The following is a 27,216-nucleotide window of genomic DNA, read 5'->3' as shown; positions in this document are numbered from 1 at the left end:
TGAATGAAACTGAGCCAGATAAAAGATTTTTAGACAGAAAACCTGCAGTCACCCTGGCCCACACTAAAAGTCCTACCTTGAACAATTTTCTATGCCAACAGTGAGCTGCCCGCTCACTGTTGGCCAAGAAGGACAGAATAATCTACTTTTGTACCAAATTCTGCACTGATTTTCTTGACGACCACAGTAGAAGAGTTATTGCTATTAGTCGATGAAAGAAAGTCATTCATTATCTCCAGAAGGACAGTTTCATAATAATGGGCTCTAAAGCAATGTTTATCTGCCATAATTCTCACCAGACAACTCTTGAAAAGGGAAGATTAAGGTTATTGTGATCTACTACTGTTTTTTTTTTCCAGCAAACATTGAAGTAAAGCAGAAACAGGCATAATGAGAGTTTTAAACCTCCAAAGCCTACAATTTTCACCTACAAGACCATTCTGCCAAGTTGGTTAATTAAAGTTTCCCACAAGTAGGCTACAGGTTTTATAACTAATCTGATTTTCCCGCTTTAGCTCACCTGTCTGTGGTATCTGTCCCTTAATTTAAGAATAACATTAGTAGATGTCACTGCAGAGTCATTCTCACCCCCACAACCAGCAGCAGCCAACCTGTCACTGAAAATGCAGAGTAGTTTTGAGATGGTTGTTATGGAGACAAGGGCAAGGTAGAGCATAACGACAGGAAGCAACAATAAAGATGAGACGGTGGACCAAGCATAACAAGCATCCCGATGACTGGGATGTACTGTATGTGCATATTCATGAAGCTGCCGTCAGAACTGACCTGTGTGTTTAGTGTTAAGTCACAGCTGATAGTGACAATTTCCTTGTCTGTGTGGCGTCAACTCTGCCACTAAGCTCAGGATTTTAAATGCTGGTTTGTATGTGGTTTTCCACTGAGCCCTGTTGTTGTGTAAAAGCTTTTTGTGTGTCTCTGTACTCAACCATGGACTTATACTATATCTAAAACACCATATTTAAGAAAAATACAGGTCTTACATTTTAAGACGAGCTTTGATTATAATCCCTTGAATTGATCAAAGAATGACAGTAAAAACCAGAGAGCCAAATAACAGTTTTGTACTTTGAATTTAGTGCTGTTTTATGATATTTTCTTAACAAAGTACATATTTTTGTGTCCATTGGATCATATGGTACTGTTGAAATGCCATTGTGCAAAACAGAAAAGTTGACAGTCTTGTAAATATAAAGATACCTTACAGAATAATCACCAAATAACACATGCAACTATTCTCTAGCTAAGTGGATCTGGACACTTGGTACGGTTTGCTTGTTAAATGACCTGAAGCCTAAAGTCATTATACCTTAATCCTGATTTCAGGAAGTTGTCACGCACAATTTAAGTTAAATGACTTGCTCGAAGTGGTGTTTGTACCAAACACAGACACTCAGCCTCTTTGCAGTTATTGTTAATGACAGTGAGTGAGCAAATTATGCTTACAGACACTGTTTATGTACTGGGGAAGGGGAAGGTGGTCTGGGAGATCAGGTGAAAAGACTCTATGACAACTATAAAGATGCCAGCAAACTGGTGATGATCATTCTGATATTGGATCAAACGAAGACCATCGTGATCTTATGAACATTCACATAAATGTTGCATAAGTGATCAGCTAAAACCTGCAGTTTACTATATCTTGGTCAGATTGTCCTTTGATTCTGTCATTCAGTAGTGACACTAAAGAAACGTTAAACATGGTTTTGCAGTAAACAAACACTGGAACTTTCCCCCATAACATCAGCAGGCAGCTGAATCACTTACATGCACTGTAGGTATTGAACATACCTCCCAGACAACAGCCACAGCAGTAATCAGTACGTTTATTTTCAAGCCACACAGCCATGCTTTGAAAAAAGCACTCAGACAGTCAAATAAAAGCCTGTTCACTGCCGAGTGTGCCAGTCGAAAATTCAAACTGTTATTATGGTGTCAAAGTATCAACACACGCTTGCAGTATCCCAGGAAGTGCACCTCTCAGAGAAGACCAACCAATAGTATGCTAGAGCTGTGAGTCCTGATGAAGGGAATTTGCAGGTAGCAGATGGACTGCTGGAACCAGCTGTTGTTTACTAGGTAGAGGGGAGGGATTGTGGTCAACAGTTCAAATGGGTAGGGACATGCGTGCAACGGTACCTGCAAACACTACACTCTAATTTAAGTCATCTGAGCTGTGCAAAACAAACAGTGTTGCGCTGGTACTGTAGAGGAATACCACAACACAGAGCGCTGGTAAACTAGAGGTTTGATAATCCTGTTTATGATCGCAAGGCTTCTAATTTCCCAAGTTTTAAATCTAGGCAGGAAATGAACAAAAAACAGCCCTTATTCAGTAATTGTGCTACTGTCATATTTCTACTGAGCCACTTAACTCAGGACTACTCCAACTGACCTGCTTAGGTCACTGGAGGTGGGTTTATTGGGCAGCTCCCAGGTGTGTATAGCTCTGAGAGTATGTGGGAGGGCAGAGCTGGATGGAGCGAGTCTCATCTTGCTGTACTTAATAACACTAAAAAAGACTGAGCATAGAGTGTATAAACTTGCTCTTAATTGCGTTTAGCTTTAGAAATGTTCTTCATGAACCTTTTTTCCACCATTTAAATGAGTTCTACCTGTCTAGAGGAGGTCTGCTGAGCCATTAGCTGTTCTACATGACATGTAGTCAGATATTAGCTGGTGACTTACCCAGGACCACAACTCATGACATAAAAGAAACACCGTAGCTCCCGACTGACAGCTCCAGGTCTGCACTGTTAAAGGCAATTTGAAGTTTCTTTTGCAATTTGGGTCTTATTGAGTTGTTTTGGTCGTCATTTCTGACTATACTAACATTTTATTCAACAACAAAGTAATTGCTGTCATCTGGGGACATGGTGACAGAATCGTAGGGTAAGCACGAGACTGATCAGATGATCACATGACAAACCAATAGGTTAACCATATTTTCTAAACCAGTTGTTAAGAAATGAGCACACCTGTTTGTTATAATCCTCTATCCTCTACAGCTATGGTAGTTACAGTGTATAAAAGGTCAATCAAGCAATAACTCTGTAAATTCCAATGAAGCTATACACCAGCTTTAGGTGTCTTATCTTCCAAATGAGTATAATGAAGTCAAAGCTTTGTTTACAACCTGTTCTATCATCAAACCGCTCATGTTGTCTGCCCCGCTGGACTCCATTGTAATGATGACACCACATCCTGAGATTGAAAAATATCACACTAAAAGGAGACTAAACCCTTGTATTGTGAGAGTTGCCAGAAATGTTCATTATATGTCATCAATAGCTGTGGAGGTCAGGTGATAATTTGCTGCATAGCAATTTAGATTGCATAAGAGACTGGCAGGTTCATCCCATAAAATTGTTCCATTATTCTGATGTAATTGTTTCATACTGTTGGTCAAACAGTTGTAAATGTAGTATGTATAACGGGAGACGTGTGTGAGCATACAAATGAACACTTGAGCTTGCATGACATTTTTTCCTCTTCTTCTGTGCATAGACAAAAATGCACATACTAAAAAAGCTTATGCACGAACTGTGACGATTCGAAGCTCGCGATGATGGCTAAAACCAAGTGTGTTACTACCAATCCAGTCAAAAATACATAGACATGATTTTAAAGCCAACAGTAGCAGAGAGGAAGCATACACATAAATGTACAACATCCTTTCTGAAACCAAATTGCATTTATTCATAACATGAGCTCACTAATGTGCAACAACAGTTTTATCAGTACAGAACTTCCAAGGATTTTCTCTCCACATCCCCATTTTGACAGATCATTTTTCCATTCTAAAGCGAATAAATAGGCGCATAAAAAAAAAAAAAAAAAACCTCAAGGCTCTTGAAATGACTGCGGCTATTTTTATCCTCCAACAAGATGCTTCCTCCTTGGATAAATTAATGCAGAGCGGTTTTTAAGATAGAATCCCTAACACGAGGAAGGAGGTCTTTGCGTTATTTTCTGAAGTTTCCCTCGGTTGCATAGCAACACTCATGGAGCCACCTATATTGTTTCCAGATACAATACCTCTGAGAGATCCTACTATGAAAGGAGGATAGCATTTGCAAATGGGCTGAGCAGTTTCAATACACTGACAGAAAATCTGTGCTCCCTTCACAGTTGGTATTAAATTGACCGGCTGGATTAGGAGAACTGTTACTGTCCAGTTTATTTTCAGCATACAGGATATTAGGACATGACAGACGTTTGCATGTCGCTCAGTTGAGTGTTGTGTATATATTTAACAATGTACAACATGTCATAGCGACCAGGGAATTATGCACCACACACACACACACACACAAACAGTAAGAATCATGACTACCAACAGTTCCCAAACCACCCCGGGACCCCACGAGATAAATAAGGTCATATGCATTATATTATGTCTTTGTTGTGCCTTGGGGTGTGATGCAACAAAAGCTTTTCTGTAGAGAAGATGAAGATGAACTTCCCTGGCTGCTAAATGTACCACTAAATCTGATATTTGTGTAATGATGCTGCTTCTGTTGAGCTGCTCTGTAGAGAGTTATTTTCATCATTCAAGAGTGATCTACACATGCTGTAAAACAACACTTAGAGAGAATGTACATTATGGAATATATGTGTTCACGTTTGTGGATGCCGCACATACATTTATTAAACAACAACACAAAAAACTATATTTAATTCCTACAGAAAAGTTTCAGACTTGATCCAGGAAACCACAACCGTTGCATATTGCATGCCAAGCAGATTAAAAAACAAAAAAAAACACTTTAAGATCTGTGAAAAGTGTTTGACCTGCAGTATGTCTGAGAAGCAGAGGTTGCTAAAAACAAGACCCAAAGGCTACTCGAAGCTCAAAATGCATCAAGTTGTGTGTATTTCTGTCTTTGCCTTTTCACATAAAAGCATCTCTGTTCTTATAATGAATTTTCTAGCGTGCTAAATGTACCGATAAATCTGATATCTGTTCCGTAACGCCATGCCAGAACAATGACTTACTCTGAAAATGAGCCATGATGTTAAGAGATCTGCCTCGGGCGAACAAAAAACAAAAAAACTCTCTCTCTCTCTCTCTCTCCTTCTCTCCCTTTGTCTCTATCACCCTCCCTCCTCATTCTCTCTCAAACACTTTTTCTCTTTGTTTCTTTTCCCTCTGTCTGTTTGTGTCTTCCCGTCATCTGTAGGTTCCAGCAGTGGGTGCTCTCCGCTTCACCAACTGGGACTCCATGGCTGCCAGTGCTGCCGCTTGATTCATTGCACTGTGAGTTTACTCCTGCTTTGTGTGTGGATGTGTGTGTGTGTGTGTGTGTGTGTTGGTCTGTTTGTCCATCTGTGTTTTTCTCATTGGCTTTTTTCTTGGCTGTTTGGTCATGACTATGCAGCATGCCCAGTTGAATTAATAGAATACCAAAAACTTTGTCCTCTGTAGTAGCTGCCTCTCTGTAACTTCACTTTTAGTACTGTTTTGAATTGTGCAGATACAATTTTTGCAACTCTAAAAGCTGACGAGAGAGAGTCTAGTTACTCCCCATGGACCAGAGTCATGCTGTGTTCATTATTCTGCTGATTCTACTCCAGCAAACTCTGGCATTAGTATGGCAATGCTGCCTTTCTCCAAAACAAAAATGCATGAAGTCAGTCTTCCCAACTTAATGACTGACAGGCTGTGAAATCGATTACAGCTCCAAGCACTGCAATACTTACTAGTGTTTGATTTCAAAACAACACCATCCACATTAGAATAAAATACAGTATAATAAATGTGTAACTGAAAATATAACAACTAATGCAGTGTTATTGGACTTGAATCGATTCTTACCTGCCGTCGGACACAGCTGGATGAGCAGACGCACTATCGTCGATGCTTCTAGGAATACTGTGGCAACATTAAGTAGATGTGAATCTAATGGTTTTGGATTGGGGGGAACTTCTCTGTCAGTGAGCTTATTGTGAGGATCTTCTCGATGACTTACCTTCGCTAACATTCTCACGCACTTACTATCTCGCTAATGATCTCTGTTTCCATATGTCTCGGTGCCAGCTGGGTGAAAAGCAGCCATCTGCGTTGTTGTGTCTCAGCAGGTTTTGGTCCGGCCCTGTCTGCATGTGCTTGGTCTCTGCAGCTCCCACAACAAATGTTACTCTGTTTGTGTGTGTGTGTGTGTGTGTGTGTGTGTGTGTGTGTGTGTGTGTGCCCGCCATAACAATAGATACAGTGTGAGCTATTCTTGACCTTTTACAAAGGAACACCAGACTATCTAAATATCTTCTCAGTTGTTTTTCTTCTGTAATTTCTGTTTGTCTTTGGTGCCTTGTCTTGAGACCTTGAAGATACACACACACACACACACTTGTGCTGAACTGTATTGGGAAAGGAATAAATATGCTGTATATTCTTTGCAGTGTTAATTGGAGAACTTCATTGGGAGCAAGTGCTACAAGTGTTACAACGTCCCTCTTACATAAGGAAGTTGTGGTTTCTTTCAGGTTGCCCAGAAAAATCATGTGGACATGAAAACATTGCAAGCTCTTATAAATATCGCACAGATTGGTCCTCCACCATGGCAAGAAAAAAAAAAAGTAGTAAGCAGCAAACTCTAGCTGGCAGCAAAAACTCCCCCTCACAACCAAGGAGCGTGTGAATCTTATTTTAAAAATATTTCTTTTTTAACGAGACCCGTCAGGCTTGATTTCACACACATGCACCGACTCAAACGGTTTAGGGCTGGTTGGAGGAAGCGAGGAGGATGAAATACTTGTTCAGGCAAAGGGAGAGAGGTACCCTACCTTGCGAGAGCACACATAGGTTCTCTCTTTCAAAGCTTTCGCCCCACAGGCAGCTGCTCGCCCGCGTCCCCCGTGTATTTTCACCTGGGAGCGACAGTGGCGTAGGCTGGCATTAGCGCTCTCTCTCGCTGCCTCTTGCCTTTACTGGTATCCATTAGTTTCTGCTGCCATTGGTTTGTTTTGCACTTGGCAGTTAAGAGCAGGGAGATGTTGTGTTCAGTGTAATTGGATGATATGGTATTGCCTTCCAAAGTTGTTCTCGCCAGCAGTCGTTTCTTGGCCCGTACCTCTCATCACCTTGCTCAAAGCCACTGAGGGAAATGATAGCTCACATTGCAAAAATGAAAACAATGTGTCTGTCCCTGCTCAAAAATGACAAGTTGTGTGAAAATACTGTAAACTAGGACGGAGCAGTCTGGGATTTGTCATTATTAGTATTGTAATTCTTTTGTTAGCTATTCCTGGAAGAGTGTCCCCTCTTGTGTGATCCGTCCCAAAGTTTTCTTCCAATTTTTTTTTCCCATTGAAGGGTTTTTGCAGGAAGAAAATATGCTTGGCCAACTTTTTTTGCAGGATGCAGGTCAGGCCAACACAGCTGTTACAACTCTTCTACTACTGCTGTTGTATATAATGTCTTTCTGGAGGTGATTCATTTTCAACTTTGAGATGTTACTGTCAAGCGTTAAGACAGAAGCGATGCCAACGTATGGAAGACGATCTTTGATACAAAACTGCAACTCATTAACAAATGCAGTGATTTTATTATCTCCTCTACCCTCACATATTGTGTGTTTTTTTTTTTTTTTTCATCAAAGTCTGTCACATTTTGAAATAAAAACACAAAAAGACAGCTGTGAATGCTTTCCAGACTGTAGCCATTCTCCAGGGAGTACAGTTAGCAGGCAGAGAAACAGACAAAGCCATGGTTAAATCATTAGTGAAATAAGCCTGTCCCCCATTACCTTCAGCTTAACACAGTCCAACACCATCATGGGAAAAGAAAGAAAATTTCCACACTCACAGAAACACTCTATTTTCTTTTCTTCTTTCTTTCTTTTTCTTATTGGTGGTAATTGGGAACTGTTATCAAATCTGTTCCCAACCTTCTCATTTCACCCACAGTCGGAGCACTGTAGCAGAAACGGGCGATTGTTCTTCGAAGAAAGTAGGACGAGTTTTTCCAGCAGCTACGGTTTTGTCTCGGGGCTGTTTCTGTCTTTTGTAGCTTCCTATATTTTCTGCCTATATATTCCATGGCTTGTGTCTGTACTCCGGAAGGAGTAATTAAAGCCTGTAGAGACTGCTGGTGAATGTAGAAGGAGTATCAAGGGTATTAGATCATTACCCATAGTGCATCTTTATATTTATATATGGTCTTATGTGCACCACTGTCACAACAAAATGCGGTAGACTTCTTGTTTTCAAATTTAATTTAAATATAACTGGCTGTCAATATTTCTATATTAAGTGAGTTTCTTTCTTTCTGATGCGTTGCTGGTTTTAGATCTTGAATAGAGCAAAGAGGTTGAGAAAGAAGCCAACAATATGTGGAGCAAACTTTCAAATATCAAATGTATTGATTCAATAAACACATACTCTTTGAAGTGAACACGTTGCTCGTCACCAGTCTTTCAAGGAAGGAAGGCAGGAAGGCAGTCTTGGCGAGTGTGTCTGTGTGTGTGATATTACAGTCCTGAAGCCAAAAGAAATTTTCTGTGATCCTAGCCGATAGCTGATAGGAATATTCAGCTCTCAGTGTGATGCTACACTCAGTGTTTCCTGGTGCCAAACAACCCTCTGTTCCATAGGGGAGAGGGAGTGGATGCCGGGAAGGTGTTAGTCAGGGGGTAGAAAACCATCATGAGCTCTCCACAGTCATCACTAACCTGCCTCAGGCTAATCACCGTGTCAGTTTTACGCCAGAGTGTGAGTGAGTAAAACTGAGAGTTAGAGTGAATGAGCGTATGTGTGTGTGTGTGTGTGAAGCAGAGTATGTGTGTGTGTGTTGATGTGGATATATGGGTGAGAGACAGAGAGAAGAGAAAACTGCGAGAGAGAAAACACATGATGACATCCTTGTTATTTATAGCCCTACAGCTGGATAGTGTGTTATATAGACCAGTTACAGTTGTTTGCAAGTAATTCAGGGTTTGGATGTTTTCCTCCTTTTCCCATGACCAGCACATAAAAAAAAAATAGTAAATGTGTGTTACAAATGTCTTTTTCTGCCTTTCCAGTTTCACATTTAATGCATTAAGTTATTAAACATGTCCAAAGAGGCGTAGCTCATGTTTGACCAGGGCAAGCAAAAAGCTTGTGGGTTTCACACTGAGCAGACTCAAGATCTGTTTTACCACCCTCCTCCTGACTGTTTTCTTTGTGGTTTATGTGAACAGCTCTTTTTTTTTTTTTGGTGCCCTCTATAGTTTTGCTACCACTGGGGATTTCTAGAGTACTGTTACTAAGGTAAAAATCTATCATAACATGGAATTTGCAAATGACTTTGGACGGTTCTACAAAAGCTGGAAAAGTATATAGCCAAGTCTCTCATCTGTGATGATATCATGTTGCACATTTTTACCTGCTCCAGTGACAAGGACTTGTGAACACTGTGGCAGCACACACTGTGATTTTCCTGGAATACAGGGAACATTTTGTTCCTGCTCAGAATTTATATGATCAGGTAGAAGTTATGCACAGTCTTTTTGTAAAAGCTTAGAGAGGCAATCTGTTTGCTCTGCAGAAACAGCCTTCCTTTCAATTTCAATAGAGCACATTTTATGGCACCAGTAACTGCCATTAGTTTACATAAATATCCAACAATATTATATTGAATATTATAACCAGAGGTGAAACCTGAGGATTTTTGGCTTAAGTCAAACAGACAAGTATAAATACTGTATCTCTTTAGTGGACCCTTAAAATGACATCATAGTTATTAATATTAGATATAGATGGTGATATAACTCATGTTTAACAAGGCAGGTCTAAAATGAGGCTCAGCTTTAAAATGTGCAGAAACACTAGTTTAACAAAGTTAACTATCATTCTTTTAAGCGTGATGCTACACACTACATATGTATTCCAATATACATACAATATATTGGAATACAGTTACAATATATCCGCAGGGTGAGCACCATATATTATACATTTGCATTTACATAGCCAGTCCCTGCAGATATTCCACCTTTCCTAAAAATATCCTTAGTCTTTTATATAACTTTGGGGAATTGATTGGTGTCAGCATTGGTACATTTGGAGAAACAAAAGAAAAAACTATTTCATACTCTTGCTACATACTTTTACTGGGAATCCACATCAAAAGTGAGCAACAAGTAAGCACTATGGAAAGGTTGATCTGTTCAATCCACACAAAAATATCTTTCAGGTAGCCTCAATAAGGAGTACAGAGGAAGAAAACAACATTGGTTTTATTCAATGATTATATCCCCCCCAATGTCGATTTTATAAGCGACACTGGAGGCCATGATAAATACCGTCAATAAGTTCACAACTTAGATGCAGTGGGAGTTTTGTGTGATTTTTCATGACTGCTTAGGAGATTATGCTTCACCAAGCGCACCAGAAGGGTGTGGATTGGTACATTTATTAAACTGGAAGCATATCTGTTCCACAGACAGACGATTAACGGATGTGAAAAACACTTCAAAAAAGACACTTCTATGTGGATTGTCCTTTAGGGAAGGTGTTATGATACAAAACACTTTTACTACATAATGATTTTCACTTTGAGTAGATGTCACATTTTTCAAATGGTGATGATTTTTGGACCTAAACTTTGTATTTGTATCTGTTTGGCATGTTAAAGCTATTTTACAGTACGTCGCTCGACACTTTTGATAAATGTTGCTCAACAGAAATTAAAGAGTCGCGTTTTCAGTTTATGTTTTGGTAAAAGGTGTCAGTCTCTATGGTAACCAGATGCAATCCTCCAGGCAGCTTGTTTAGTTACATTATATTATCCCAACTGGGAGTAATTGAACAAGGATGTTACAAGTTATCTAAAGTTACAGACCAAAATAAGGAAGTTCAGTGAAAACTACAATCTCCATGGCGGCGTGGTAACACTAGTAACACTGGTAATCACATTGCGTGACAAAATATGATGTTGTCCGCAACATAACAAAATTCTCCAGGGTCCACAACATGAAAGAGACACTTTTCTTCTGTCAAAAATGCATCATTTCTTTCGAGCAACACTTATCCAAAGTGTCAAGCGACCTACCATAAATCAGCCTTTAGTCCTTTGTGTGCATATCCATAAATCTGTGAATTGTTTTTGTGTGTATTATGCTCTCCCACACATCTGGCTTTGTCTGCTCTGCCACTCTGCTGGTGTTTGTCTGGAGGCCAGCGGGTTGGTCCCCAGAGACCTCTACTGGCTCTTTCCCAGGCCGAACTCCAACAACTCTCCCAGAGTTTACACAATACTAAACACTGGGCTGGAATGCTCTTGCTTTCTTTTTTTTTTCTCTCTTCTCTCTCTCTTCTTTTTTTAGTGTTGCTCTCAGTTCACTTACTCACTCTTTGCTATTGAGATCCTATCACCGACTGTCTGTCTCTCTGTCTGTCTCACCTGAATACCTGAATACGCTCTTGAGGTTTATATTGAAACTTAACTATCTTGTGGAAGTGTTGAATGTTTGAGACTGACAGGTTGAACTGCCAAGGGCTAATGACTGAAGCTTACAACAGCAGTGAGAGAAGGCATCATTATAACAGTGTCATCTAGTTTAACATTAGCTGTTGCAAGCCGTAGCTGTCAGTGAATCAGCTATGGGAGGTGAGCTTTATAATGAGGTCGTTTGGTTGTCACATTACTCACCGCTGTCTGTCAACACCAGTACTGAAAGGGCTTGTGCAGTCCATGTTTTTAGTTGTTTACTCTGGGAATTCTTAAGGCTTGAAAGAACTACAGGGGAGCCCTGGTAAATGTTGGAGCAGATCGCAAGCTGCTAAATTCCCCCCACTCCAGGTCCTTATGGATTCTTTTGGCAGTAAAAATGCAAATAATGATTTGATTGCACACTGCAAGATTTCTTTCTGCAGGAAGTACAGTAAACATTGCATCTTCAAGAGCGAGATACCTGCATTGAGTGCAGCCCAAAAAACAGCATCTAAACCCCCACCATTCAAAGCTGTCAAAAGCTGAAAGCTCAGACAAGTGAAACATTTGTCTTCTCTTCAAACATAAAATAGACTTTTGGCAGGAACTAAAATACAACAGGGGCTTGAAGCTCATCAAATGTTGGCTGCACATATTGATGTTGTGCAAAACCCAGGATTAGAGGGATTCATATGTGCAAGACAATCTCTAATCTCCTCTCTGCTAAGAACAAAAATGACAGGAACGAGGCTGAAATCCCTTGTACTTTTCCAGCACTCAAAAAGTTTAACAGTTCTGCAGAAGTGTTCCAAATCACCTCTCATAATTCGCAGCACCATTTTTAGTACTTGAGTTCATCTTCATAATAAATGCTATGCTTATTATACGCGTTGTTATTCTGTCATTTTTAAGGCTATGTGATCGTCCAGTAAACTTAATTTACTAAACAGTAAAGGTCTTTAACATATGTACACACACACACACACACTGAAACACACACATCCTTCTTCCTTTCATATGCACTCAAACACACACTCAAACACACACTCACACAGAGCCAGCTGTCTAGCCACTTAGTACATCAGTGGTGGATTCAGTCCATTACACTCAGTCCATCTTGTGTTTCATCAATATGGATGAGCCTGCAGCATGAACACTGTAAAGGCCAATCCACAATGAAAACTATTTCTCAAGCATTTTTATAATTTGACTTTATGTTTCATTGCACAATTTTATTATTATTACAAGTATTAAATACCATATTTGTCCGAATATAAGGTTTGTTTTGCTGGAAATATGTCTGAAAAAAGTGGGCTCATCTTATATTCAAGGTCCAGGCTTTTAAATAACAATATACATTCACAACAACAGATGCCCATGTTCAACAACAGTGCAAAAAAAATCTCTAGAATGAGCGCTCCCCTCCTGACTGAAGCGAGCCACCATCCCTCACAACTAGCCTACAGTGCTGGGGGGGGGGCCTTAAAAATGAGAGAGACGCAGTGATGGTCTCGAACAAAGTGGCTCAAAAGTAGGCCAACAACTGTATAGTTGTTAACCAACAACTGAGTAACAGTAACGAGTGTTGTCGTCAACTCGACTACTTCGCTGTCTCTCCTCTGCTCCGCTGAGCGCCGTGTGTGTGTGTGGAGGGGCATCCCCGCCCTCAGTGAAACAGAGGAGAGGAGAGAAACCCGGCGTAAATGAGAACAAAATGCGGTAGTCTCACGCTGTGCTGAAATGAAACAAGTGCACATAAATTAGGTAAATAACATAAATAAACATAGTCTCTCTCCTCTCCTCTGTTTCACCGCGGGCGGGGCTGAGCGCTCTTTGTGTGTGTGTGTGTGCTCTGCAGAGCAGAGCAGAGCAGAGACAGTGAACCAGGTGAAGTACTTGAGTTGACGACAACTAACTACGCTTGTTATATTACTGTAAGAGCAACTGCAAGTTTTGCGAGTAAAAAGCAAATGAGAGTAATTTGATCCAAGTTGTAGACCTAAGTCTTTTTCCAAAATTGAGTCTTGAAAAAGGGGTTTCGTCTTATAATCAGGGTCGTCTTATATCCAGGTCGATGCGGTAGTCTCTGATGTTTTACAGTGAACAGTGTAGTAATCTTCTAGGGGATTGAAGGTAGCTATGTTTGCAACACCAAAATGCAACATTCAGTACTCACTCTCATTTTTACTGTTGCTGTCAATAATTTGTTTCTTAAGGTGTGGATTTAGCATTTTATACTATTGAAATTGTTGATTTACAATATCTAGATTTGCGCCATCTGTAGTTAACTGTGAGAAGATTGTTATTGACTGTCAGTAAGGATTCATCATGACAGATTAATCGTAATGCATGCATGCGGATAGTCAGAAATTGGCTCGTAACACCTTGATTTTTCTACTAGTAATCTCAGACACGTTACTGACCTCTCTGCCTCCACTCATCTCCTTTGTCTCGTCTGACTCTCTTGGAGGTCTGTGTGTTGTCAGCTCACTGACTTGTTTGGATTGTAAAAGTAACTCTCAGGGGGAATCCTGTTGATTACATACCATCACATAACATCACTCACTACTACTAGTGGTGTAATGGTACACAAAATCCACGGTTTTGGGGTCATTTGGTACGATTTCGGTACAGCGGGGGGAAAAAGTAAAGATCCAATAATGGGTCATAGGCCAAAACTATTACTGAAACAACCTTTCTGTTTTGAATACATGTACCATTACACCTCTGACTACTACTCATGTGTTGGTACATCACTCATAGTAGTCTATAGTTGCGGTTTTGTTTCACTTAGCTATGTCTTGCTGATGTTTTCTTCTAGACTATCTTTCTCTCTGCAGCTATCAGACAAACTTTAATGGTATGATTCACACATCAGCATGTAACCAAATCAGTGAGATCCAGATACATTAATCTCTTAAGCAAATTAATCTTAATTGCAAACTGTGTACTTGTAATTATTGGCCATTTATCTGTTTTATGGAACTCACAACTATTAAATAGAATTCACCACTCGCTGTGAGAATCCATCACAGGCTTTAGACGGTTCAATCAATACTTGTGAACATGGGCATCTCTTGCATATCTTGAAAACAATGCCCACCCTGGAGTAGCTTTATTTACTATGAGTAAGAGGTTGATATTTGCAGAGTAGATGTTTATTTCAGCCAAAAGAAGGTCACGTTTCTGTAGACTTTGAAGACTTAAAAGAGAACAAAACAGTATCATGTTTCTAACTTGCCTCTTGCCCGTTCAAGCCTTCATCTGGGTTTTACTAGGATCAGCCGTTTTCACTTGTCTTTTAGTTAAATTTACTTACATGACTTGCATTTCTGTGTCCCTCTCAGCTTTCTTACTGTCTAGCTCCATAAGGAAAAAAGATACTTAGAGAGGACTTTTTTCTAACTTTTATTTTAGAAATGTCCATTGAACCTGTAGTTTACTCATTTCATTTCAGCTGAATAGTTGATCTCACTCAAAACACCAGTCCAATTGAGCAGCTAATGAGAGTCATGCTTGTGGAAAAGCTCCTTGAAACTGGAGTGACATATAGTGGAACCATCTTGGCAGAGTCTCTCTGTGGACAGAAGCTGAAATTTGGTAGAAATTGGGAATTATGTGGAACGAGTCAGCCATGACTCGGAGTGGGTTTGCTTCTGAAATTGAAAGCCGGTTGGCATGTGCCCGCACTCGTGTACACATACACTCACACACACGACTCTGGTACACTTTGCCCAACCTGTAATTGTCACATAGGTAATGTCATCCCACATTTTGAAGACGGTTAATGCTCAAAGTGAATTATTAGACATCATCAGCACCCGTGACTAAGTGAAGAGATTAGTCAATGGTACCCACTAACTTAATTTGAGGTGGCGCTTGCTTGAATGGCTGGAGGGGGAGGTTTGAAGGTCATCAGTTTAAATCCCTGGATGAGTTGAGAAAATCTGAGGCAAGGAGGCTATACATGCAGCCTGCACTTCATTTTCTGCTGTCAGTGTGCCCTTCAGTGCTAAACTGCTGCTCAGAGTCTGTGGTTGTACTGGCTATACTCCCAAATGTGGCTGCGTATAATGTCCCCTGCCATGACCAGGTGAAATGATTTGTAGATATAGATAAGGGATGCATAGGTATGACTGTACAAATATAGTACAAATCCCAGTTTCATCTGATATGATGAAGTGGTTTTTACAATGTTACAACATTTCATAAATAATCGCAGATGCTATTATCCAAAGAAACTTGCTAGGAATCTGACAATTCATTATTGATTCCAATTTTCAGTGTTGATTCGATTCAGAGTCGATTGTGGGATGTAACGTCCAGTAAGTTATCAGGGCAAGCAAACAATCCACAATGCCTTACAGATGCAGGTTTTTTATTATGAAACAGGCTATGTTAGAAAGAATTATTTTCTTGACCAGGTCAGTGTTGGGTGGAAGTTTCATAAAGTGGTGCAGTTCATGTTAGTCAGCTGATGTTAGAGTTTGGTGCTCCACTTTTACAAACATTAGTCTCTGGGTGGTGGGTGATATGAAGTATGAGGTATTTGTTAAATACTTTAGAGCTGCAATGAGTAGTAGATTAGCAACAGGAAATGTATTGCTATTTTGACAATCGATTCATCGCTTTGAGTCATTTTTAGGACAAACTGTCCAAATTCTCTGCTTCCAGCTTCTCAAATGTGAATATTTTCTGGTTTCTTTAGTCTTCCATGACAGTAAACTGAGTATATTTGAGTTGTTACTGTTTGTTGGGGTTGGGGATGTCACTTTGGGCTTTGGGAAACAAAGTGACATGTTTCACCAATTTCATAGACCGACCAACTGATCAATTAATCTAGAAAATAATTGTCAGTTTATTATTGATTGTTGAGTGATAATTAAAATAGGCTAATCGTTAGTTGCAAAACTAAAATACTTAACCTATACATCTTGCAAAGCTACTATATTTATTAAGAGAATAAATCTAAAATGTACCCAAAGACTTTCCATTTTTGAAGAAGATAACTCTTAAATGGGTGTTGCACTGTACCCGTGTGGTCATGTTCAACCTTTTCATTTCCATCAACTTTTTTTCGTGACTGAGAATCGATTCAGAATCTTACAAGATAAGAATCACGATTATTATTTAAATCCATTTTCCCTGCACCCCTATTCAAAGAAAAAAACATTGCCCAGGTATTTTATAAATCACTTCACATCTACATCTGGACATTGAACCACCAACCTTGTGATTGTTAAAAGCCTTTGACTTTTTAATGTATTTTGTAATTTATAGCTAAAGGTTTCATTGTATTTCTCTTAACATTATTTCTGGCCCTGCAAGGGAAGCATGCACTTCAGTGCATTGAAAGCACAGTTGGAAAAGCATGTATTTGCTCTTTGAGAATGAAACAGAAAAAATAATGAATTGGGATTAGTGTGATAGCTTGTTCTTTTCACATTAAGCTTAGAAATGGTTTCACCAATAACAGATGGGACTGAGCAAACAGCGAGGAAATGATCAAATAGAATGGTTTCTCATAACTAACACAAATACCGTCTTAATGACAAGAAATATGAGAGTATTATGTTATATGTAAAGTTTTTTATCATTAAGGAGAAGGCTAGTTGATGGACACTAAAGCATGAAGCATGGTAACTGCTCCATCATTTTGTAGCTCTGGGCCCATTTTGTTTTGTATCAATGAATAACATCTTAAAAGCTTCTGATACAACACAGAGCATATGACATTTGATTCTTTTATAAAAAAAAACTAGTGGTCACAGTGGCAGATACTGGCTTACTGTTGCCTTAACAAACAACTCAGTGCACAGCTTTCTCCATCTGCCCGGCTTCTTGCTCTGCAGTTCCGTTCATATTTCATATCTGCCCTTGTCTATCCCACTGCCATGGCTGTCTTATCATTCAAGCCCTCTGCCATAAAGCGGCAGAAAATCCCATATCCCATCTTCTCATGGCTTCAGCTTTCAGCCTCAGTTATTCCACTATTATGTACCAGGCTCAGTCAGCTCCCAATGCCTCTCTACGAATGCGCTCTGGGTGGAAAATGAGCTTATGCCCTCAGCATACTGACTTTTCTCAGGGGATAAACGTCACCCCTCAGTGGAGAAGTAGAACCTGATTTGAAATTTTAAAGTGACCATTATGTCTCTGGGTTTGATGCCTCACTTCTTTACATCTCAATATCTCCAGCTCTTCTATTCTTTTCAGTACCCACTGTTTTACTTTTTTGTTGTCTATTCTCTGTTTTTCTCATAATTTCCCACCACTCACTGGTACATCCATTATCTCTCAACACCTCATGTTAAGCTTTGGTTGAATTTATTTGACATAACCAACTTGAGCATATTTTTTGGTGATGTCTTAATCACTCATCTAATGTGTATTTGATGTTACATATTCATATTGCTGTTTCGTTAATTAGAACAATTCTGTCTTCACTATTCTTGTAGGTACACAGTTTTGTAGTGAGCTAAACACACTTCCAATAAAGGTTGAAGACGAGTTGGCTTTGAGGTTTTTTTTAGAAGCAGTTGTGAAACTGTGAAAACAGTATTGGATAAAATGCAACAAGTGATAGTGATAACGAATCGGAATCAGAAAAAGATACAGTAAACAGAGTTAGACTTAGACCAAAGGTACTGCATTGTAAAGTTTAAGTGAAATTACACTGTAAAAGGAAAAGTGGATACAGAAAAAAAATAGTTAAGTTGTCCCTCATTCCAGGATAAAACAAAGTATCACCAAGATCAACATTAAGTCCCTTTAGAAATGAATCTAGTTCACAGAAGTAAAAATATATAAGTAAGATATATATAGCAGTTAGTACAACACTAAATTAACAGGTTAGCATAGAATGTTGTATTAGCACCTTACACATTATCCTCAGACAGCTTGTATAACGGCTTGGTTGGTTAGTTGGTTAAATTGAGTACCTAAAGATAATGGTCCAACGAGGACATTTATAGACTAGCTTAAAGATGCCTGTGAATATTTGTTGGTCACATCTGACAAAACAGTGAATAAAGTTATAGCAGTCATGAAACTGTGCCTGAAGTGGTTGCTACTAGCAACAGAATGTTTAACTGTTGGTGTTGGAATAATAACACTTTTTTCCAAACAAGAGTGATGTTGCTCTCAAGGTGTTCTATTGAAATGTGGGATTTAAAAAAAAATTAATTGGCATTAGAAAAACTCTACCTGTGAACACCATATTGCTGTGGTATCGTCACTGAGCTACCTCCTTGATCTGTGAATGTCCGTAGACTGGACTAAAAATCCTGCCCATGCTTATGATGTGTTCTCACATTCATCTGCTAAAAGTGGAAAGTTTCTTTGTGCTCACCTAAAATCTGAGCATGAATTATGACATCACAGCTAGTTTGGAAGCCAATCGCGGTCCAATATTCAAATTACATAAGTGTGATGTGGAAACTTGAAGCCTCCAGTGCACATAAACTAAGAACCGACTTTTCAGTGAAGTAGGAGACATCTTGTGTCCAGCAGTTAAACTTATGAAATGAAATATATTTACATATTCATAGATTCTGGAATGTTTAATGAGAAAGGAGGAGGAGATGCCATTTTAAGGATTTTAATGTAGTAATTATACTTTTTTTGTGGAAAAAACATATCAGACACACATTATTGTTCCAAGCAGAGTATTTTTATATGTCTTAATACTGTACATGTCTGGAGGGGATCTTCAAGAATTGTATTTGTACTTTATATCAAATGATCCTGGCTCCAGACTATGGTGTTCATTGGATTTGATGTTATTTGTCTTTTTCCAAATATGTCTGCACTGTAGATAAAAAAGTGAGTTTGGAGGGTTTTTTTTTAGTTTGCTAAGATATGAAGGGTAGTAGTCTGTGTTTGAATGCATTTTCTTTTAGATTTGTGAAGTTGGTGTGCTCATGCTAAAACTGGGTGTTAAATTGCTCTTTAAAGATGCAGAGAAATAGCATTTCTCTTACTTTCTCGCCTTCTCACAAGCTCACCATCAGACACTTCAGACATTTGCATACATTGTCTCGCCCCGTCTCCTGCAGTCACAGTGTTTGTTTGCGAGCGAGTGTGTGTTTGTTTGCTGGTTGCAAACACACACACACACTCTAGCACACACCTACAGACACTATTATCGATTCCCCTTCTCTCCATCTAGCCAGTCAAACTGCCATACACTCGTCTTCCGGAGTCTGGATCAGTTTAACCAAACGGGGGTAGAAATGGGGTTGGAGTGGTGGTACTCTTCTCTGGCTGAAATGTACTGGTTGCTAAATGTACAGTGACATCTTCGCAGTCTGTCTTTGACAGGTCCCAAATGCTTTATCACCCTCAGAGTGAGTATTTCTCCAGCATATCAGTTCACTGAGCAATAATTGATGAAGGAAGAAACGAGGAAGACGTCAGGTGTGTAGGATGAATGAAAAAGATGAAAGGATGGTATAGGTGTGGGAGTTCAAAAATAGGCCATTTATATTCAAAAACTTCCCTTTGTGTAACCGGCATTTAAGCAAAGACACTTGATGTTGTCTAAGATTCAATATTTGTAATCGTGTAGGACTTCAAGAGGAGTCCTATGTGTTGTCAGGAGAGTCATTTTAAAATCATTCTAAAATTCCTAATGAGCACATATATTCAACTCCAATTAAATCGGGTTTGAATACAGTTTAAAGACGGTGTTGCTGTGTTACTGCAGGGGGTTAGATAGAGAAGTAGTAGTCACACTGAGTGGTTGTCTTTGTAATCTATTTCCCTATTACACAGTGATTGCATTCACCTTATTGTGAAGATCTGGGCCGGTTCACTGCTTACTGCAACTAATTTCATGAACTGTTTCTTATTTTTAAAAAGTCACACACACAGGAAAATGTTTTATGCATTAATCTCACTGGGGTAGCTTTCGGTAAATAAAGTTCTAACCCGCCAGTCGCTCCTCAGAAGTTATTCTTATCCCGGTACAAATCTGGGTCTCACTCTGCAGTCCCACGGGGCTTGTGTGTTGGTGGTAGTGGCACCAAGCAGCAGGTGTTGTGTGATATCTCACCTGGCAAAAAACCAGACAGCGTTTGCTGCTATCAAATCATGAGCAGATGGTCACAGATCGTCGGCCAACACTGCATCTCATCGGAACTGCTAACTCTGCACTACTGAGTTGCAGTTGCAGAAAACCAATAGAAAACCTGCTCCGGAGCTTCCTGTCGTATTTGACAGCCTTTTGTTTTTAATGAGGCAAAGTTTTGTCGGTTTGTGCGGTGTTTGTCGTCTGTGTGACTGGTTTGTTGTTTCAGAATTTTTGTCATTTAGAGAAAAACCGCAAGTGACACCACTGAATTTTCAGCATTTCATAGGGAATATGGGATTGAATCATGCATGTGTTTGCATTTGTGTTTTTTTTTTTTGTGTTGTGTATGCTTAGCATGCAAACAACCTCAGTTGTCTTCATACAGCTGTGAAATTTCTTTATATCTTCTTGTGGCCGACTCACAAATCAGAGACTTTGACAGCACAGATGGGAACACTCATTTCCACTGAAAACACACATGGGAAAAAAAAAAAGTTATACATATATATATATAAACTTGAAAGTGTTTACATTAGATGTAATAAAAACACAGTTATACAATGCTGCAATTTAGCCAAATCTGCAATTTTTGCAGATATACCAATGTGTTAAATAATTTCTTCTTATATGTTTTCACAACAATCAGTCAATAGAGGTGTAGAAAAAGGTGTTCATGAAACGCAGGTGCATCAGACACATTAACTGCACATTTCAGTGGCAGTAGAAACGGTTACAATCAGTTGCAGTTTACATAAATGGCAACAAAGCGTACTGGTTGAAAATGTGGAAAAATATGTGATTTATTTATTTGCATTTAATTTATATTCAGATGCATGTTCATAGAAAGCCAAAGACTGCCTGTCTCGAAAACATGGTGGTGAATGCAGATGTCCTAACTGCCTGCCATATACAATAGAATCACATACAAAAGTTAAACACCAGGAAAGGCTTGTTATTGGTTTTGGTTTGGTGTCTCTTGTGCCTTGAAGGTATGTTTGCTGGTAAGGACCTAGATAATAAGTTATTGTTAGTTGTCTGCGTGTGGTCACTCACTAGTTTGGGTTTTGACGGTGGTGGTTTGCAAAATTTAAGTCTGACGGTTGTATCTTGAAGTCCTGTTGTGAAGCAAAGAGGGACAGAAGGGAAGGCAGATTTACATATCTCACAGGAGAGAGGCAGCAGTAAGAAAAAGCCTAGAGAAAAAAAACCCAGCCTGAATAAAAAGTGAATAGAAAGTGAGTGGGTAGGGACAAGGAGACGGAGAGAGGCTGAGGGAAATTTTGAACCAGAGGGGAAAAGACAAACAACAAAGAAAAACTTTGAAAGAGAGAGAATCGAGTAGGAAGAAACAAAGATGAGAAAGAAGAGTCTCATTAAATGAGGAGAAACCGTAAAGCGGTAGAGGAGAGGAGCGGACAGACTCGAGGGCAGCTGAGGTTAACAACAGGGTTAATAAATGCAACCTCTGTGATGAGGTATCATTGACCTGACCTTTCACCTCCCACAGCTCCTCGCTCCAGAAAGTTAATATGCATTGTCTGTCAGCAGCGGCTCACATACCGTACAGTGAATATGAGTATTGTTGTATACTATTTGGATCACACACACATGCACTTCTCCAATGTATTCATAGTTTCTAGAAATGCCTCTTAAGGGAAAAAAAGCAGGATTTCTTGTTGCAATTAGAAAGTCCACATACACACACTTAAACACAAGCACTCAATTCCCCGTGTAGTATGTAGAACGGCGCTGTGTACGTGTGCTGAACATTAAAACTTCATTATTGCTCCTCTCATTCACTCGCTGTAGGTGACCTATTGACACACCAGGAGGAATGAGATCCCTCTTCCAAGCAGAGACATGCTACATAACAGCTAAGTAAGGACTAGACATAGAGACCTCTGTGTTTTTACAGACTTTTCATGATGTTATCTATCTCAAATTAAACACATTTGGTTGTCACCACCGGCAATAGACTACCAAAGTCTCACATGAACATTTATAAAATTCCTCCCCTCTAAATCTTGGGTAATATAAATTGCCTCCCGATGCAGTTTTCCTCATCTATTCATTTAAGTTTGAAGAAACACATGTCACTCTAACACAGTGTGCAGCACAGGCAAGGCCAACATTTACTGCCTTCAACTGAAACAAACAAGGCATGTGACACATTAATTACAAACGATCACAGGAAGTTTCCCGTTCATTTGTTGGATTTAGGTTGTTAGTCATCCATAATGTCTGACAAATACTGAATTTCTCTGCTAATTATTTTTCAGAATTACCAAAAGGTAAATTATCCATGTACATGTAACAAAAACATTAAAAAATGGTGTTCTTCATCTGAACTGGCAGACAATCTAAACTCGTCTGGCCCACAACAGACACAATTATGTGAATAGGAGCTATAATGTGCGCTGCCAGATGATTTCAGCCAGTCTAACATGCAAAGCGGAGAACAGTATGTTGACACATGTAATTGACCATTCATAAAACAAAATAACTGTAGCGCAGGGGGATGCGGCATTCTGCTGGGCGAACAAATAAACTAGGCTTCAGCTCTTCTTATGAGCGGCTCGTTCCCACACACACACTGTGCTGATCCACGCTGCTTTCTCAGCTCCACACATCAACTTTAACTATCCTAATGAAATATTCGGTTGACAAAAATGAGGATGGATTTGAAGTTCTTCCAATAGAACATTATTCATAAAATCACATTAACCACATTTTCCATCATTATTTTATTAAATGCCTGTAAACACATCAATCGAAGTGTGGCAATAACCTGATTATTATTACAGCTACAGAGCTGCAGAGCAGTCACATTCTGTCCTCTGCCTTGTTTTTGTTTTTAGGCAGATTTAGGACAAATCTGGGGCCTAAACAAGAATGTGCAACTAAAACCAAAATCTTGCATAACTGCTAAAAGAAATGTGCAAAATATGGGAATAACACAGTGGTTTAAGGTGCAAAAGATCTCAGCTTTACATTGATTTTGGAGCACACATAAATCTCATTTTATTTACAGAATACATATTTTAGATGGAGAGAAGTTGTTCTTTTACCTCAAACCGTAATCAGTTCATATACATAAGGAATCCATTTAAATTATCGACAGTAATTCCTCAGCCTCATCAAATATGCATGGCAAACAAGGAAGTCATAAACAAAAACAAGACTGAGGAGGATAACCAAGCAGACAGGAGAATATCACACTAACGTAGACAAATTATCACATTCATTTCATAGGTTTCACTCAGTATTTGACTGTCAAATCAGAGGAAAACCGGTGGAAACGAACAGACAGAATTTCAAAGAAGGAGAGAAAATATGTCTATGCATCCGCCCCGTTTTTCCAATAATCGCTGGTGGCTTAGTGCTGCTTCATATCTCTCTAATCAAAGATGGTGCAGAGTCACACTGTGGACACACGCAAAGACTGAATCAATGAGACACAGTCAATATTACAGAACAACCCCAAACACCTGAGAAGAAAAATATAATGTTCACAGTAGATGTACAAAAGAGTGTTTTAGTAGCACTAAATTGGGTTTATTTATTGTATTTATGCAACACATCTCTCCTGTAAATACTGAAAATGTTTTGTGGTGAGGGTTTTATTTTGAAATCAGTTTGCTGTATCGTAATTCATCACATTTCAATTGTGTTGTGTAATATATGTTACATAATGCAAGTAACACAAAAATAGCAGTCCATTATTTGGCTGATGGCCATGAGCAAGAACATTTTTATTGCAAAGAGAGTATAACTAGAAATAGAATCATTTTCATGTTCAAACAAAACTGACAAAGGCGATTACATAAGTGAGAGGGATTGCTTGTATCAGAGAGGTTTCCCACCTCATATCATATTTAAATGATATGCCCTGCACTGTGAGCTGCGTGAACTAAAAATACTGGACTGCATGGTTTAGGAAAGGATTGTTGGGCAGATGGGATTGTTGCTTTCCCTAAGGCATAACTGTCATCCCAGATTAGATGTTGTGAGGTCTTGTCACTAACAACATGGCACTACTTTTTTGCCTTTGGCTTAATGAGAAACTAAAATATAAGTAAGTTTCGCTGGATGATAGAGGCAGTGTCATTAGCAGCCCCCACTGTGTAGGCAAGGGGAAGAAAAAAAAAAGAAATCAAAACACCAGCAGAATTTTAATGATGGCTGAGAGAAAAGTAAAATATGCTGTCACATCCGCCACTGAGGGTTTCTGTCGGCGCGTAAGTGTATGTGACGTATATTGGATATCTGATATTTCTGGAGTTCCAGAAGCGTGATCAGAAACTCAAAAAGCATGAAAAACTGAATTATCTTATTATAATGCACCATGGGAGCTGCTTTTCATAATTCCATCTCACTGCTTTGAAGAAAGTAAACACAATAAGGATTCTTTATCTTGATTTCTAAAGAAAACTGTTCCCTCTCCTACCTCTTCCAGTGTCTGTCAGTGAAGAAATAATATCTTTTCCAACAAAAGTATGTCTGGTGTAGATCTCATAAAAGCAATTCAACTTTTTCTCAATGTGCAAAAAGTATTGAAATATTATCGTTAATACCGCTTTTTATGCCTTTCTCTGCTCGCCATTTTCTCATTTGGAAAATACTTGTTGTGCAACACAGCTGCATTAAATCTGTGTCAGACAGAGTCTTAAATGTGTCCTAATATGTTTCAAGGAGAACAGAGTCCTGGACTTGAAAATGATTCTGGATGCTGTTGTTGTAAATGAGCTTTTGTTTAATCTATTGAACAGTGGATTTCAACTGTAACAGACAGTGGAGAGACACATATTAGACTCAGTAATTAATTTTTTTGGGGGGGCTTTTCTGACAGTTGCTCATGAAGCTTTGAAAGTCTGCCACAGAAATACACAGTACTTACATTTCACATCACCAGCAGGTTATGAATAATATTGTTTGAATTACAGTGTTTAGTTCCTGTGAGGATGCAATCTGTACAATGTGACAGGATAAATCTTCTCCCACCCATCAAGACTTGATCAGCAAACTTTCATTCAGGAGTTCCTGCTCTATTGTTTCAGGCCCTGGGCAGGTCCAGGGTGTTGTCATGGTAACATCCTTCCGTACAGGATCTGACACCCATGACCTTGTTAGATGGATGAAAAGACTGATTTACTCGTCCCTGTCAGCATCAGCCCAACAATGAGTCATAGCCTGAGCTTTATTTGATGAAATGCAGGTTTTGGTCACCCATAAAAGCACAGCAGTGATCACATGTTTTTCCTTTTGCTTTGCTTAAGGTTATATTAGTTTTGTTAATATATCAGAGCAGAAGAGAAGAGAACACGGAGCTGTCATTCACTTTTTGTGAATTGAGGTCTTCAGGAAGTTATTGTGCAGTGTTAGTGTGGTCATTGTTTGTTTACTTTGGTTTATTATCGTCCAAAGTCAAGCAATGTGTAAGAATGAACTTCCTCACTCTGTGTATAGGTTACCTCCCCTGAAGTACACCATTGGCCAAACAGTGTATTCAGGCCAAGTATTGTATAATAATCTTTTGGCAGCTTTTACACATCAAACAGAGCTGAATGAGCTATCTCACCCCAGCCAATAGAATATTGCTCTAGCAGAGATCATTTAATCAGGTTTTACTGGCTGAGGGAGAGAACTGTAAACCTTTGATAGGTGTCCATGCAAGAAAAGCCGATTTTTGATAGAAGCCAGGAACAGTCTACAGCAGAAGTAGGCTTTTAAAATGTTTCTAGTTTTGAGTTTTTATTTTAATTTTTACTTTATTTTTTAGGATAACTATAACTGTTATACAAGCTCCTCGATCATTTTTGTGTCAAAATATCACCCAATTAGATTCCAAGGCTGTGGTCAAGAGAACGTGTGTGTGATCCATAGCCTCAAAGGGAACAATTAACCTCTAAATAAAAACTATTAATCTGAATGCCTTGTATCTAGCATAACCTTTATTTAATTGGGTAATATCATTGAGATCAAGATGTCTTTGTAACGATAGAATTACTATAGACCTCAATATTAAATCTAGAGGCCTACATGTTCACATTTTTACATATCATCAGCTGTACATATTATCTCAAATCATATTTTGAGATAGCTTCATGGCTTACAGTGGAGTGTATTTTTTGACTGAACTAGAAAAATGAAAACACCAAAACTGCAATTGCCTCCTTTCGACTGTATTGGACTGTATGTGACTAAGCTGACATTTAACCCAAGACAAAATCACAGAATTCACCACGTTTCTACAAGCCAACAGTAACACCACAGTATTGTGACACTTGCAGTGCTTCTACCAATTCTTTCTGAATTTTCACATTTTTTGAATACTCATGTGTTGTGCACCTCCATCAGGCATATTCTCTTAGGAGGTTACTAAACTCAGATTTAAGCTTTATGCTTTATGCATTTTCTCTGTATGAAATTTAATTCTAACCCGAATTCTAGTAAGAAAGTATTCTTACTTTCTATACTCAAGGTTTATGATATTTTATGTTGTACCCTTACACCTTAATGGTGTCCTTTGTTTAAAAATTATAGTACTGTGCTTTAAGGACCTGTCCAGGGCAGGCTTCAGGTATAAAAAATACTGTGAAAACTGTACCAGGTTGTGTAGTTATTAAACAAGCTTTCATAGTATGGCTTGGTTTTATTTGGTTGTTTGAGTATCACACCACTAAGGAGAAAAAAAAGCAATTTTTTAATA

The 27,216-nt window shown here is 39.0% G+C and overlaps 1 protein-coding gene across 6 annotated transcripts in view; it reads left to right on the top strand.

Moving 5' to 3' along the window:
• peak1 (pseudopodium-enriched atypical kinase 1) overlaps positions 1-27,216 on the top strand; it is a 110,525-nt gene that overhangs the window by 49,778 nt on the left and 33,531 nt on the right. For 4 of the 6 annotated variants that reach the window (XM_044356130.1, XM_044356127.1, XM_044356129.1 and 1 more), the window contains one exon: positions 5,202-5,278. The exons of 1 other annotated variant lie outside the window; for it this stretch is intronic. The gene's annotated coding sequence lies outside the window, so the exon portion shown is untranslated. Of the gene's footprint in view, positions 1-5,201; positions 5,279-22,316; positions 22,386-27,216 lie in introns of all 6 variants that reach the window. One more of the 6 variants, XM_044356128.1, reaches the window with a different exon arrangement.

The sequence above is a fragment of the Thunnus albacares genome, chromosome 7, assembly GCF_914725855.1.
Source record: "Thunnus albacares chromosome 7, fThuAlb1.1, whole genome shotgun sequence".
In the NCBI taxonomy this organism is placed as follows: Eukaryota; Metazoa; Chordata; class Actinopteri; order Scombriformes; family Scombridae; genus Thunnus; species Thunnus albacares.
The sequence above is the reverse complement of the archived record's forward strand: the minus strand, read 5'-3'. Positions and strand labels throughout refer to the sequence as shown.